At 47.8% G+C, this 16,855-nt stretch overlaps 1 protein-coding gene across 3 annotated transcripts in view; it reads left to right on the plus strand.

Annotated features, from left to right (window-relative positions):
• The window catches only part of F11R (F11 receptor), a 48,785-nt gene that overhangs the window by 567 nt on the left and 31,363 nt on the right, over window positions 1-16,855 (plus strand). The window lies entirely within an intron of this gene.

The following is a 16,855-nucleotide window of genomic DNA, read 5'->3' on the forward strand; positions in this document are numbered from 1 at the left end:
GGTAGAGGAGGGGGCGTTGGGCCGGGAGGCGGGCGGGGGGGAGGGTAGAGGAGGGGGCAGGGGCAATGGGGCGGGGGGGGGGGAGGGTAGAGGAGGGGGCGTTGGGCCGGGAGGCGGGCGGGGGGGAGGGTAGAGGAGGGGGCGTTGGGCCGGGAGGCGGGCGGGGGGGAGGGTAGAGGAGGGGGCGTTGGGCCGGGGGGCGGGCGGGGGGGAGGGTAGAGGAGGGGGCGTTGGGCCGGGGGGGGGAGGGTAGAGGAGGGGGCGTTGGGGCGGGGGGCGGGCGGGAGGGTAGAGGAGGGGGCAGGGGCAATGAGGCGGGCGGGGGGGAGGGTAGAGGAGGGGGCGTTGGGCCGGGAGGCGGGCGGGGGGGAGGGTAGAGGAGGGGGCAGGGGCAATGGGGCGGGGGGGGGGAGGGTAGAGGAGGGGGCGTTGGGCCGGGAGGCGGGCGGGGGGGAGGGTAGAGGAGGGGGCGTTGGGCCGGGAGGCGGGCGGGGGGGAGGGTAGAGGAGGGGGCAGGGGCAATGGGGCTTGCGGGGGGGAGGGTAGAGGAGGGGGCAGGGGCAATGGGGCTCGCGGGGGGGAGGGTAGAGGAGGGGAAGGGGGCGTTGGGCCGGGAGGCGGGCTGGGGGAGGGTAGGGGAAGGTGTGGGGGCAATGAGGAGGGGGCAGGATGGCCGTTCAGGAGCTTCACTTTTTATCACGTTGGATGGTGATGTTACATGGGGCTGTGTCTGTCTCTCTCTCTTTGAGGTGTTGAGACCCCCGCACCTTGGGGCTGCCCATGGCTGCCTTTGCTCCCGGGTCTTGCTCCTTGCTTCACAGATTGCTCGTTTTGTTGCTGAGCCTCCTTTTCTCAGCTGAGTCCCCACCCTGCATTGGCCCGTATTGCCTTTGGGGTTTGAGGATTGTGCTAAACATTTGGTGCTTTGAGTTTGAACCTCTGTAAAGCCCTCGCCAGGCCCCTTCTGGGCAGATAAAAGTCCTGGGAGGGTGGAGGTGGATTTTAGCGATGCTTCATTCTGAATTTTTGCTTGGTCTGAAATGGGGGAAGTTGTTTCTTTCCTTGTGAATTAAACACTGTTTGTAAAAGGCTGTTGATTCCTTATCAGAGGCATGCAGAGGGGCCTGTGCAGACATACTGATTGCAGGAGGCTCTGTTTTCACAATGCTCACAGTTGGAGACCTGTTAAGTCACAAATCCTAGATGCCGCTAAACAAATGTCCTTTCCTGTATTGACAAGAACACCTCAAATTCTGGAAACTGGAATCACTCTAGAAATCCAGTTCGGTCTTCACCATTGAGGCTATTCACTTCTTGCACTTAAACAATGAAAATTAGTTGTATTTTTTTGGGTAGTCTTTCTGCCATTGTTCCAGTGTTTTCATGCTCTTGGCATGTTTGGATTGCAAATACTGCTGGGAAAACTTTGTTTGTTTAAAGCTGTTGTTCCCTTTGTGCTGCTTTTATGATGTATAAGAGCAGCCTGAATGTCGTAAAGTTTCAAAGTCTTGTCTTCCGTGTCCTTGCTGGAGGATGAGAGAGCTGGAGTTTTCTCAACCAAAAGGGTGTCTGAATCTTCTAGAAAGAGCTATTAACTCAAATCTATCAGGATTTGCTTTAAATAGGTGTTTAATTTTGAAAGTTCTCAAGCTATTACTATTATCCAAGCATCTAGGAGCCTTAGTCACAGACCAGGATCTCTATTGTGCTAAGCCGTGTACAAACACAGAACCAAAAGAGGGCTTGAGCTGATACTGGCTAGACATCCACAAGGCAATATCAGAGAGAGAGGCTGATATTTGGACAGAAGGCGACTGATCTGAAATAGACCTAGGTCTGAGCCGTCAGTGTAGAGATGGTAGTTGGCAACTTGTGTTTGCAAATAATATCAGTTATAAGGTTTCAGAGTAGCAGCCGTGTTAGTCTGTATTCTCAAAAAGAAAAGGAGTACTTGTGGCACCTTAGAGACCAACAAATTTATTTGAGCATTTGATGCATCCGATGAAGTGAGCTGTAGCTCACGGAAGCTTATGCTCAAATAAATTTGTTAGTCTCTAAGATGCCACAAGCACTCCTTTTTCTTTTGGCCATTTATAAGGTATAGAAGAAGAGAAGGGGACTAAGGACAGAGCCCTGTAGAACTCCCCAAAAAGCTTGGGGGGGGGGGGGGACCTACTGAAGGAGTGATTAGAGAGGTAGGAGGAGAACCAGGAGAGGACAGTCAGGGAAGCCTAGGAGGGACAAGATTTCAAGAAGAGGAGCGTGGTCAGCTATGTCAAAGGTGGCTGATAGGTCAAGGAGAGGATGAGGATGGAGTACTGATTCTGAGCTTTGGCTAAGAGGAGATTATTAGAGACTTTGGCAGTAGCAGTTTCAGTTGAGTGCAAGGGGTGGAAGCTGGATTGGATAGGGTCTAGGACAGGTGGTGCCAGCCTCTTTCGAGGCCTCGCCCCTGCTCACTCCATTCCCCCCTCCCTCTGTCGCTCACTCTCCACCACCACCTTCACTCACTGGTTCATTTTCACTGGGCTGGTGCAGAGGGTTGGGGTGTGGGCTCTGGGGTGGGGCCGGGGATGAGGGGTTTGGAGTGCAGAAGGGTGCTCTGGGCTGGGGCCAAGGTGTTCGGCGTGTTGGAGGAGGCTCCGGGCTGGCTTCGGAGTGTGGGAGAGAGGGGCTCTGGGCTGAGGCAGGGGGTTGGAGTGTGGGAGGGGGTATGGACTCTGGGTTGGGGCCAGAAATGAGAGGTTCAGGGTGCGGGAGGCAGGTGAGGTTTGAGGGCTGGGCTCTGGGGTGGGGCCAGGGATTAGGGGTTTGGCGTGTAGGAGGAGGTTCCGATCTGGGGCAGGGGGTTGGGGCACAAGAGGGGCTTCGGGAGGGAGTTTGGGTGTGGGGCGGGGCTCAGGGTTGGGGCGTGGTGAGGGGTGTGGGCTCCAGGCAGCACTTACCTTGGGCAGCTCCCTGGAAGCGGTGACATGTCCCTCGCCTCCTAGGTGGAGGCGCAGCCAGGAGCTGCAGAGCCGGTGCTCAGGGCGGGGGCTGCACATAGAACCCCCCTTGGCCATTCCTCTGCCTAGGAGCCAAGGGACATGTCGCTGCTTCTGGTGAGCCACATGGAGCCAGGTAGTGAGCCTGCCAGCCCCGCACCAACCGGACTTTTAATGGTGCTGACCGGAGCCGCCAGGGTCTCTCTTCAGCCAGGCTTTCTGGTCGAAAACCAGACACCTGGCAACCCTAGCCTCTTCCTGGTGGGGCAGGACGGGGGGGGGAGGAGGGGCCAGACAGAAAATTGCGGAACTGTGCCCCTGCTCGCCATGAGGCCCTACCTCCAGCCAGGTTCGAAGCTGGAGCTGGGCAATATGGGGCACTGGCTGCTTGCAGCTGGCAGGAGCTGCCTGGGTGTGGGGACCTGGTTCCAGGGCCAGCAGAGCCCTCGGGGAGCAGTGATTGTGGGGGGTCAGGGTCCAGGAGCCTGGGCTGGAGTGGGTCAGTCCAGGCCGCTGTGGAGAGCTCCAGCCTTTCACCTGCCTTGGGCATCATGTCCCAGGGAGCGGGGACACAGGCCGAGGGCTACTGTCAGGCGCGCACCCCTCTTCCCCCCGCTTGGCCTTACTTCTCCAATGCTGCTGGAGCTGGATGCCCAGCCAGCAGCCTCTGCTCTGCCTTCAGAGCTGGGTGGCTGGAGAATGGCAGCTGCTGGGGAGGGCTAAGACAAATTTTAGGATGGCTATAGGCCCTGCAAGCCCTTCTCCCCTCCCTGCCAGTACTGGCCCTGGTCTAGGATGGAATTGGAGGAGAGGAATTCCAGCCAGGGATTGTAGATCATGTATTCAATGAGATTAGAGATAAAAGGGAGAGAGGAGATGGGATGGTAATGGGTGTGTGGGATGGAGTCAATGAGGCAAGTGGAGATGTTGGAGAAGGAAAGAAGATGAGAAACTTCTGTCTGTGATCAGGGAGAAGGAGGAGAGAGTCGTGAGGTGGAGGGGTAGGTGAAGAAAAGGCAAGCAGATGGGAGAGGGAAGGTCATGTCAGATTTTTGTTTTTTGTTTTCCTGGGAAGAAATTGATAAGATCCTGTGTCAAGAGAGAAGCAGAGATGCGGGAGGAGGGGAAAGTTTGAGAAGTGAGTCAAAGCTACACTGCTGGAAAAAAAAGTGTATTAATTCAGGTTCACTGATTTGGATTAAAATAATAATGAAGACGCTTGTCTTTTAGCTTGGATTAGCAGTGCATCTGAGGCTGCCCTATAGACTTTAACTCAAGATGCTAACATGATGCCGAGTAGTAGTGTTTTCACTGCTTTTTTATCGTAAATTAGCTAACCTGAGTTAAGAATACACCTCTAGTTTGTAGTGTAAACATACCCGAAAGTGGTGAAAAGGCAGCTGGGATTAGAGGCATGGGATTCATTTAAGGTGGAGTAGTAGAGTGGTTCATGTAGGAAGATGGTAGAACAGGAGAGAATTAATTTGTAGTGCATGCAATTAGCCTGGTCATAGCCAGGGCCAGATTAAGACCTTTAGAGGCCCTAAACACTGAAAAGATTATGGTGCCCCCTCATAAGTAATTCAAAATAAAAACAATACTATTCCGTAAAATATTTTATTTTTTGAAATGACACAAAACGTACATGTATGCTGGAATTAAAATAGCTTCTTTCTCGATTTTCTGGTTGCAAAATTCTGGATAGGTTCACTGAAGCTGACTCAATGAAGCATGTCCACTTCCATACACAATAGGGAAAGTGGACCAAGTCTGTCCTGACACATTGTTGTTCTCTGAGGGTTTTTTATTCTTTTCAGCTGAGAAAGAGTGTTCTGCAGAGCAGTTAGTAATCATCAATGTTAGAAGGATACATAGTGTGATCTGTAGATCTGGAAATACACATCGTATTCAGTCTTTCAGTAATGTGTCATGAAGATCAATGTGACTGAATTTCATTTTTCCTGTTTCATTAAACTTTGCGCGCATATAACAGTGGAACTGCCATACTTCTCCACAGAGATTCATGTTCAAGTCAACAGGGTATGAGTCAACTAGCTTTTGGGAACCTTGTGAATATTGTTCGTCAGATAAGTCCATATCGTTTAGAAAAGAAAATCTACTTGATACTTCTTTGTACACTTCACCTCTCCTCTTCATATGAGCTTCAAGTGTATCGATTATAGCGTAGTAAGTAGATATGCGAAATTTGTCTCTAGGATTCAATGCCGTTTCTGTTGCACTGCTATCATTTGCTTGTTTTTTCCTGATTCGCTTGTGGGACTGGGCTTCTTTGTAGTTAGTATCAGGCAAGATATCTTTTGATAGGTCTTCAGATCTTTCAAAATCATTCCTCAAAGTGTGTAAGTGGTCTGCTAATGATTGACAGAGGTCTGCACATGTTTTCAAATCCAATTCTTTTTCTTGGAGAGCTTGACTTGTGTGGTAAAAGGGTTGTAAAATTTCATTTCACATGGTCAACATGAATACAAACTCTATTTCTTGCATCTTGTTCACTATGTTTGTATAATTTCTCCCTTTTGTGATTGGTCTTCAGCTATAATTTCTAATGCATCCACAGCCTTTGAGTCGGACTCCAGAATTGCACTTGTTGCCACTGCGTGTGCCTCCCAGTGAGTATTAGAAAGAGATTTCAATACACAATCATTGCCCAAATATTTTAAGAACTGCTTTTTTTGAAATATCAAATCAAATTTAAAAAAAAAAATTTTTTGGTGCCCCCTGCTTTGCTGGTGCCCTAAGCATGTGCTTAGTCTGCCTATTTGGGTAATCCAGCCCTGGTCATGGTGGTTTTGCCAGGAACGCACCACAATGCAAGAACAGGAGTGGAGGAAGCAGATGTTGAGGGTGAGCCTGGATGGTGTGTGTGTGGGGGGGGGAGCAGCGATAAATTGGCAGGGAGGACTTTCAGATGGAAGGGGGTGAAAAAAGTCAAGGTGGATAAGTGAAGAATGGAGGGAATCAACAACCATTCTAGAGGAGAGGGATGAAAAGTCATGGGAAACAATCAGTTTCCTTTAAATAGCTCTGGTTAATGTCAAAATCCGGTTAATTCTCTAGTGAGTCAGTGAGCGTGTTAAGCTCTAATCTCTCATGTAAAAAAAGCAAAAAACAAAACCTATTATTAAAACACGTCAATTCAGGCCTTTTTTGTGCATTGTTTCTTCTTTACAATTAAACACATATTTGACCCTTTTGTAGGTCACTTAAAAAACATTAAACCCTGCCCGTTTCCACTGAATTTCTAAAAATCAATGGAAATTTGTGATTTTAGTTTTTAAAATGTACTTTTTAAAGAAAAACAATTTGTGCTTGTTTAATTTCCTGGGTCAAAGCTGACCTGCCAGCCTCCTTTTTAAGGTAGCCTCTATTTCCATTAAAAAAAAACAACCTCTTTTCAGTCTTACGTAATGCATGTTGCATGTGTGTAAACTTAACTTTGAATTAAAACTTCAAATAATTCCAGAATGCATGTGTAGCTCCTGCAATCAGGTTTGGCTTTTGCCCCCCTTTTTCAACTTCTGGATGGTATTCTTGATGAAGTTAGACAAATTGACCACTTCTCTGTTCCAAAACCTCCCAGTTGCTTGTAACCATCCATTTTGATTAAATCATGGGGGCTTGTAGTCTCCTTTGCACATGATGCTGTTTTAATGACATTCTTATGATGTGTGAGCACTGGCTCCTTCTCTCCATTAATGACATGCTAGTGATAATGGGTTAATAAACCTGCATGTCTGTTTTTCCCATCATGCTTTCTCCCATGTTTGCCCTTTACTTGTGAGAACAAATCCTCATTAAAATTTGAAAAGTCACCACCTTATTTCTTTTAAATCCATCCTTAATCTATCTTTGTGAAACCTATTGATCACTACCATGTGATGCTGGCTAGAAATAGTGATCGCTCGTGAGTACTAAGATTGCTGTTACCACTAACCTAACATCCCTTCATTCTCCCTCCTGTCTTGTTTACAAGTCAAATCTTTTGTCTTAGACTAAGCGTTCTGGGAAAGGGACTGTCTGATTTGTAAAAAGAAAAGGAGTACTTGTGGCACCTTAAAGACTAAACACATGTATTTGAGCATAAGCTTTCGTGAGCTACAGCTCACTTCATCGGATGTCCGATTTGTTTGTACCTTGCCTAGGACAATGAATGGGGCTCTAATTCCTGATAGAGGTGCTTATAACAAATGCTGACTGCAGAAGGCTCCAGTCTGTCCACACAAAGAATCAATACTTCTGTAAAGTTGGCTCCAAATTAAAATTAAGAACTGCCATACTGAGTCAGACCAAAGGTCCATCAAGACCAGTATCCTGTCCTCTGACAGGCAGGTGCCCCAAAGGGAATGAACAGACAAGTTATCCTCAAGTGATCCATGCCCTGTCACCCAATCCCTTCTTGCTCATCCTGTCTAATAGCCGTTGATGGACCTATCTTCCATGATAAAGATGTTTCTTAAGTGCGTTAAAAAGCACTTAAAGTAATTTTTCCTGTTTTCCTATAAAATGTATTTACAGATTTAATTTCTTTAAAACATTAGTAATAAGGGCAAAATGCTTGACTGTTAATGGTAGAGGTATCAGCAGGGTTGTCTCAATAGCGCAGACAGAGGGCAGGAGTTTCAAAAGGATGTAAGAACCTCTGGAGAAACTGGTGGTCTAGACTGAACAAGTATTGATGGGGTCCTGTTAGGACAGAGATCTTGCCTTTTGCTCCCTGAGCCTTTAAAATCCCCAGAGGGAGCATGCCTCTCTTTTATAAACCTGAACTTTTTATCTGTTGGGGACATAGTGACACAGAGATTGCTGACCCAGATGTTGGAAGGGAAATCTCCTTTGGAAGTGCAAAGATCTCAGTAGTTAGTCTCATGCAGGGTGGAAGGATAGCTTATTGGATAAGGCTCTGGAGTGGGAATCAGGAGACTAGGGGTCAGTTTCTTACTCTGCCACAGGCTTCTGGTGTGACCTTGGCAAATCACTTAATCTACCCTGTGCCTCAGTTTGCCATCTGTAAAATGAGGATAATACAGCAGTGTGAGGTTAAAATCCATTGGTGGTTGTGAGGAGCTCAGATATAACTACCTAGATCTGCTTTTGCTCTATGGATGTTGGTGTTCCGGGGTGTGGATTTTGGAAAAAATCTTTTTATAGCCAATCTGTGTTCATCATACATAAAAGCAAACCTCTGTAGCTCAGACTGGAGAAATGAGCACCACACTGCTGCTTCCAGTGCCTGGGTGGAAACGGTGTGGCCAAGAGCCAATCCTAAATCCCAGTTTGCCTTTGGAAACTGTAAACTCAGTTATATCTCACTTACACCCTGCCGCAACCGTGCAGGTAAAAATCTATTAATGGATTTTAACCTGCTGCTGAACGCAGCCAGAGGTGTGGCGTAGACACAGGTTGGTGTTGGAAAAGAGGTGATCAGTCCTAGGGACTATTCCTGTGGGATTTGCCTTTTCCAGTGTAAGGGGAGTGAGGTATGCTGATATGAAAAAGCAAACGGAGTCCCTTGTTGCTCTCAATTCCATAAACTAGTCCTTCCATACCCCCTCATCATCATCTGTGGCTCTTCTCTGAGCACCCTGCAATTTGAAAAGTGTAAGTTACTATGGAGAGGCCTCCTGTGTGAAAGGCTTCTTGCCCCAGCAGAGCGAAGAACAGCCTGTCTTGTTTACGCAGGTTCCCAAATGACTCAGTCTCGTCTGCCAAACAAATTCAGAAACCATTCATGTTGCTCTGCAACTCCTGAGCTATTCTGAGCTCTGCCTATTGCTGTCCAGAAGAGGTATCACCCTGTGCTACTTTCCAGCCAGGTCTGGGTATTGTAATGATCACTGGAATCTCATTAGAATCCAGCAGAGTCAGGCACTCCATGGCCCTGCTTGACTTGTGCTCTAGCCAGTCCCCTTCCCACCATGCTCTGGCCCTGTGTTGTGGCTGTACCTCACCCTTGCTTAGGAGTTCTCCATGTGTGTGACCCATGCTAGTGGCTTCCCCCAGAGCAGTGAGTGCCTGGGCTGCACTAGTGGTGAGTGTGGGGCCTATGGCTTAATAGCTGCTGCTCCTGCTGAAGGCTGTCTGCAGACTCAGGTAGAAGTTGCAGCAATGCTTACATTGGGTCATATTTTCTGGGTCTTCTAGAGGGCTAGCACCATTAAATAGAAGCTGAGGCCCATGGCATATAACTGGGGGTCTGTGCCTCAATTCCTTCACACGCTCTCGTATAAATAGAAACCACAAGAAGTGTCTTGCAAGTGGAGCGCATCATGGGCTGTGACAGATTCAGCAAAAATGGCACTGCTCTGAGGGGAGAGGTGGGGCAGAGGCGACCCCGACAAATCAGCAAGCCAGCCATAGCCAGATAAGATGTCCTGCTGGCGCTTGCAGAGCGGGTGGATGGGTTTTGGGTGGGTGCGGAAGGAGGCTCTAAACTTCTTGGAAGTGCCTGACGTGTCAGTTTTAAAGAGTTTCAGAGTTACTGCTCTGTCGCTATGGGTGGGAGGGGATCTGAGCTCCTCTTATTCCAGGCTCTGTTAGCTGTAGCAGGAAGGCAGCACAGTATCAGGGCCCTTTTTGGAAAGTTTAGTTTGCAGCTCTGAGGGATAGAAACCTAATTTTCTTAAGAACTAAAGAGTAGCTTCTGCAAACGTGACTGGACTGGCCCCTCCCATAGTAGGGATGCTTCCTACTCGTTGTAGGTGAGAGCATTTTTCTAAAATGGACAGGTTGGCACATGGGGAAGGACCAGTTCTGTTAGCTCGGGGCACATAGGAGAGGCTATAATCTGTTCTGCTTTGGCCAGGTCTAAGCATAAAAGGCTTTGCCAGCGTAGCTATGTCAGTGTACTCTGCTGGCAAGCGCACCTTGTGTTCATACAGCTGATACTGGCACAACTGTGCTTTTGCTGGCATAGCTGCTTCTAGCCTCCCTGAGTGAAATAAGCTATACCAATAAAGGGCACTTTTACCAGTATAGTTGCTTTTGCTGACCCACCTGTGTTGGTCACAAATCACACCTATTCACGCCCCTGCCTGATGGCTTGTTGTGTAACTCTGGCCAGGGTCTGGTACGTGGCTCCAGGCAGTGGCCAGGACATGACGCTGAAAAGGGAGGAAAAAGCTTCTTAATGCATCTCACTAGTTGTGCAATGCTATTCATGTACATGGGAGGGGAGAACAGGAGAGTTCGCTTCCATAAGCTTCAGGGGAGCAACCTGAGTCTGCTTGAACAGTTAAGAAGACCTTGATGAGTCACCCAGCAAAAGACCTGGTAGCTCCCGGGACAACTCCAGTGTTTGAGTGGCTCTGAATCGATCTCAGCTCTGTTCATGTTCATGTTCTTCTTGTATGCTGCTTTTATGGGTTTATTTTCAGCACCATGCTACTTACTGTTTATGGTGCAGCTAGTGGTGGAGTGCTCTCCACTGGCTACTAGAAACATTTCATTGAGCCAAACACTTCCATATTGCTCCCAGCCTCTGTCATATTTATATACAACTGGTAGGTATTAATGATTTACAAAACACCTGCTGGTGTAGCAACTAGGTACTAATTTATGCTTTTGTAAATAAGCCAACCTATCAAGTGTATTGGCAGCTTTCTTCCTAGGAATGAACGAGTGGCCCAAATGCCAAACCAAAGAAATGCATCTTCACTTGTGCCCTGAAAGATGCTGCGCTCTGGCTGGTTGCCAGGGGCCATGTGTTTGGAAAGAGATCTCCCTCTTTTTCTGGGAAGAGCAGTCCCAGAAACTGACAGCAAAAGAGCTGAGGGAGGATCATGATCTGAGTCCCAACATGTTCCACAGTCAGGTCATGGAGTGTGACCATCATCTTGGCCATGAATAAAAAGCTGATGCAGAGATTTGAACAGAGAAGTTACATGCTCAGAGCCATGCGTTGGTGTTGATGACTAGCCTTTGATTGCACTTCTGGAAAGGTTTTGAGAAGCTGGTGGCTATTCAATCCCAAATGCACAGAAACATCCCTGCCATGCTGGGCAGGAGTTGGCTCAATTACTTATACCCTTCCGCTTAACCCTGGTGGAACTACTTAACTCATCTAGTTGAACCAGTGCAAACCCCACGGTAAATACTCAAACTAAAATTAGAGCGGCTTACATCAATTTAGCTGAAGTCGATTCCTTCCTAACTCCAGCTAAACTGAGTTAAAGCAATTCTTAAATCCGAATAAGTGTGTCTACATGGGGTTTTGCACTGGTTTAATTACATCTGTTTGTAAACCAGTGTGGCTATCTCATACAGGCAAGCCCTTGGTCTGGAGCTGAGCTGAAAACCCATAGCTGAAGCAACAGTGATACAGGATTTAAAATGCCTTTTTGCTAATACATGCCAGACATCTATTTCACTTGGGCAGGGTAAGCATGGATTAAGGGCTGTTTAGGGTACCTTAATGGGTAATTTCTGTGTTTAAAAACAAGTTCCTGGCTTTCAAATCTGTATCAGCAGCATCTTGCCCAGTTTTTCTTTCCTAGAGTTACTGCTGTTTTTATAGACTGAGGGCTCTGCACTTCACCATTCAACACAGTCCTTATGCAGAACACCTAAAAGGCAAAAAGACTGTCTACTTCAGGGGTTCTCAAATTGGGGGTCGGGACCCCTCAAGGGGTTGCTAGGTTATTATTGGGGGGGGTTGTGAGCTGGCAGCCTCCATCCCAAACCCCACTTTGCCTCCAGCATTTATAATGGTGTTTAATACATAAAAGTGTTTTTAATTCATGGGGGGCGGGGGGGGGTTTGCATTCAGAGACTTGCTATGTGAAAGGGGTCACCAGTACGAAAGTTTGAGAACCACTGGTCTAGTTGTGCCTTCCCCTCCCTCCACACACACTGTCCTTAGTGGGACTATCCTAGAGCTGCAGGAAGCAGTGACATTTAGTAAGCTGCTTATCCCAGCATCTCTGGTTAATATGTAGCTGCCCCTTACCTCACTAGGCCAAAGTTAAATTGTTCCTCTGAGGGCTTTAAACACTGCTTTATCATCAGGCTCCAGAGAATGAGCTAGAGCAGCTGTTGTCAAACTGGGTCACAACCCAGTTTTAATGGGGTCACCAGGGCCCACGTTAGATGCCAAAACCCCGCCACCCAGGCCGAAGCCAAAACCCAAGGGTTTCAGCCCTGGGCGGTGGGGTTCAGACTACAGCCCTGCTGCCCAGGAATGAAGCCCTTGGGCTTTGGCTTCATCTCCCACACCCAGGGCAGCGGTGCTCAGGCTACTACTTCAGCCTTGCATGGGGGGCTGTGTTTTTGTTGTTAGGAAGGGGTTGTGCTGCAATGAAGTTGAGAACCACTGAGCTAAAGCAAAGGATGGATGGGCCCTGTCTACACTAATTAAAAACATCAAAAACATTTTCCACTACTGGTAGTAGCACTGGGAGTTTTAGTGTAGACAGGTTGCTGAGGCTTTTAATACCATATTGGTTGGACTTGCTCTGAGTGGATTTGCAAAAAGATGTGCTGTACCAGTGTTAGCAATGAGAAGCAATCTGGTAAAAAAAAATCCCTAATGTAGACAGGGCAAGCAGGGCAGTAGCTGCTGCTGAGCAGAGTGAAACTGAGGACTCTAGTGGGCAGAGGCAGCTTGGCTGTATCTTGAAATCCTGGCTGTTGGCAGAAGGTAAGAGTGGGAATGGATAGTTATTTGATCAGTGACCCTTCCCCCAATACAGTGACACTACCCATAAATGTCCGGGGAGGGAATTTCCTGCTGAAGGGGAGGAGGGTCTATAAATTTGCTCTGGGTACTGATCAAGGGAGCCTAGGTTATTAAGTATTTTTGGGCTACTAAATTCCCTTAAACTCATGAAAGTCCCAGGCTATGGTTGAAAACTGAAGGCTGCCTTTGAAAGGGTTAATCATTCCAGGTGGGCCCCTCTCACTCTGGCCCCTTTCACTCACCTTCAGTAACAAAGGGATCTTCTGCTGAGTTTCAGTTGTTTTTTTGTGTTAGACAAAAACCAGCCAATGTTAGCTGGGGTAGTAAAACGCACCTGGAGAAGCAATAAACAGCAACCTGTCTACACTAAAACTCCCAGTGCTGCTACCAGCACTGCCCCTCCCAGGCTGGCCAGCTGAACTGGACAGATGACAGCCTGGCTGAGTACACCATATGCCCCAGGGTATCTTCCATCAGGCCGGTGGCATATTGGCACTGTCACCTTCTTCCCCTGCCCTCTGAGGCCTCCCTTTGAGCCTCACTGCAGTCCACACCCAAGAGGGGTATGAGTTCCCTTTTCTGTCCCCCCTCTCCTCTGGCATATACTTCTGGGCCACACCAAAATGTTTCCCGTGGGGCCCCTCCCTTGTTTTGTTTCCCTCTCTTTGACAATCTGGCCACCCAGAGCAAGGCCTGCTAAAAGCATTGCCCATCTACTGTTCAGCAGCCATGTCTTAGGATTGTCTGCAGGCAGGGCAGCATGAGAGGCAGTTGCTAGGGTTCAGGTCTGTTGAAAATGGCTTGGTTTAAATGATTACCTCTCGCACTGTGGACAAGACTTAAACCTGTTCTGGAAACTGAGTGATGTTGCATATAGACCATTGCAAGGAGATCAGCTGGGAGGGAGTTGCTCACTGGTAGTAAAGTACAGTCCTTGTGACTAACTCACCCCACCCTTGCATGTTAAACAATAATGTGCATCAGTTATGAAAAATCACGTTCTTCCTTGTTGTTGCTGCTCTGGAGGAGGTGGCTGGGAAATGAAAATGGCTTAGTATTTTGTGTGTTAGAGTGTGCAGAAGAAATGCATTGGTGTCTTCCAGGATGCAAAAATAATCCCAGAACGTGCTGCTTCTGTCTGCAAAGACACAACACAACCATGGTGCAACATGCTCTGGCCACAAACACATTTAATCAGGGTTAGTGGTGAAAACTGAGCTTGAAGCGAATGCAGAGAGGCAGAGAATCCTGAGCCCAGGCACTGTGATAGGAAACATCTTCCTGAGGGCTGTGACTATGTTGGCAAAAATGAGGGTCACCACTGGTGCAACTCCAGTGGTGATAGCAGTAGCAGGAATTGTAGTGTAGGTATATTATCTACAATACAGCTGCCATCACTTCTCCAACGTGTGAACTAGGAGGTCCCAGGGCTTGATTGTGCCTCTGACAGTTTATTTTGTACACTCCTTTGCTAACATAGCATTTAACTGGGCCATCTGGCCATTCAATTGAACACCTTACTGAGGGTGGGAAAGGTGGGTTCACACTTCGGCTGCTATTTGGCTGGAGGCAGGGCAGGGCTAGATATCAGTGTGCATTGTGCTGCTTTTCTGTTGCAAAAATGCAGCCTTCATGCTCCCTTTTGAATGTGCATGAAGTTAATTGCAGAGAAACCCTAAAATCACAGGATCTGACTTGTTCCACTGGTGGGATGTTCTGGCCTTGCTTAGCTAAGGGTATATCTGGAAACTTCTCCCTCCTCCTCCCACAATTCTTCGGTGGAGAGCGTGAGAGAGCGTTTTCTTCCTGGTAGAAACGGCTCACCTCTTCTTCCTGCTGAGATCTTTCTCAAAGGAAAACCCACTGGTTTCCTTTCAGAAAACAGAAGGTAGGAAGAGGGGCTGGACAAAACTGCCTCCCTGAAGAAGAGCTCTGTCTCTCTCACCAACAGAAGTTGGTCCCGTAAAAGATACTACCTCCCCCACCTGTGTCTGGCTTCTAAAAGGAAGCATTTCTCCTGACAAACCTACTGTCAGGGGAGCAATTTGTTGCCCTTTTCATGTGATTTGAACTGAGTTGCTAAGTTCCTTGGGGTTTTTCTCCTCACTGTTGTGATTTGACCAAGGCAAATCGAGTAGTGAGTCATTCACTCTCTGCTGGCTCCATGGCTTCAAGCTAGGAGTTATCAGCCAGTTGAATCTGTGCCATGCCCCATCCATCTCACCTGGCTGGTAAATTCAATCAAACAGTGAGTAAAGCATGTCAGGGCAGGATGAGTCATTACAGTGAAGAGCAAAACAGCCAGGTGCCAGGCTGCTCTGTGACTAGGGTCACCAGATTAAACGGAGAAAGTATCGGGACACATGGGGGAAGCAAAAAAAAAAAATATCGGGACAAACGGCGTCCTGACCGTGCATTGGTCGGGATGCGGGACAAAGACCTAAAAATCGGGACAGTTCCAATTTTTATTGGTACCTCTGGTCACCCTATCTGTGACATATAAGCAGAAATACCTCCTCTCTGAATTAAGCAGATGCGTATTCCTTCAGACTCTGCACGTTTGAATAGAGCCCATCATCATGGGACAGATGAGGGGGTCCCTTGTCGGTGGATCCGCAAAGGGGAGCATGAAGAGCTGTAGCTCTTCAGCTGCTATTAGGGCACTGGACAAAGCTGTCTCCCTTATCTTCTGGACTGGAAGTCAACATTCCTGGGTTCTAATCCTGGCTCTGCTACTGGTCCACTGTGTAATCTTGGGCAAATCTTTTACTGAGTCTGTAAATGGGGAAGATAATGACCTCCCCACCCCATCTTTATAAAGTGTCTTAATGTCTACAGATAAAGTGGTTTTAAGTGCTAAATTGCTGGTCCCCAGAGAAGGTAAGGGGAGTCCCTAATTCAGATCTGAATTGTACACCAATCCGCCAACACTCTTCAGAATCCTTTGGTTAGTGTCCTGAATGAAATATGGCTATTGAATGACACGTGTTAATGCTCTGATGTGTCAGATCCACACGCTCAAGCCCTGGGAATGTGCAGCCTGACAGGTTTTGGTGGGGAGGGTTTCCAGTTTGACTCTGTCCTGGGAACAGAATGAGTGACAACTGCAGGAGGGTGTGGGAGTCTTTCCATGGTGTGCTGTTAATCCAGCCCAAGATGAGTGGAGACTATGCAGTCATGATCTCTTGTGGTCATGCAATATTGGACTATTCTAGCTGAGCTGTTCAGAGGCACCCACTGGAGCAATCATGATCCTCTAAACACTTTCAAGCAACGGTAACTAAGACCGTCCTCTGGCACTTGAGTTCTCAGCATTGCCAGCCCCAACCATTCAAAAGCCATGGACCAGGTCCCCCCAGACCACAAGATTGTTTTAAAATTAGTGAAATTTTAAATAATTTGAGTGATCTTTATTGGCCTTCTGGTTTTTTAGCCTTGAGCTCTTCTCAGTGACCATTGTTAAGAACTGAAAGTGGAGGTTCTCTTGTAACCACCTGGCTGCAGGAGTTGGGGCTTTAAGAAAAATACCAAATATCATGAGACTAGTAAAATTGCAAGAGTTAGAAATACAGACCCCTTAATCCAAGGGCAGCTCCCACAGTTCAGTCCATGGGGAGTCTATTCTGTTTCCGACTGTTGCCCTTTGTGCAGGGAAACAAACTGAGCTGTGATATCACTGGCTGGTTCAGAGCATCCACAGGAACTCCTTGTGCCATGCAGTCTGGGTATGGGTTTGGCAAGAGCCCCATTTTCAAATCTCTAGAGCCTTTAAGGCTCCATGCACAGTTTGCTCTTTCCTTCCAGGCAGGGGTATCTCTAGGATGCTGCGAGAGCAGCAATGGTTGGCTGGAGTATAAACATGTTGGATGCTGGCGTTTGTTATGCAGCAGTGATTGATGGGAAGGCTGGCACACTCAGTGGGGAGTTATCTACTATCCCTGGTACACTAAATAGTACATCAGTGCATAGGAGTGGTGGTGTGATGACATGCAGGTAACACAACGGCTGTTTAGGTAGCACTCTCCATGCTGTCCTGAGTGCTGGCTGTACCTCTGCAGTGGTATCCTCTCCCTCCTACCAGCCTAATTAATACTTTGTTTGAGGTGCTGTTATATTGAGCGAGATTAGGAGCTTAAATATATTTGGGTAGAATAAACATGCCATCTTTTAAATCAAA

This window comes from Chelonia mydas, chromosome 24 (genome assembly GCF_015237465.2).
Source record: "Chelonia mydas isolate rCheMyd1 chromosome 24, rCheMyd1.pri.v2, whole genome shotgun sequence".
Lineage (NCBI taxonomy): Eukaryota > Metazoa > Chordata > Testudines > Cheloniidae > Chelonia > Chelonia mydas.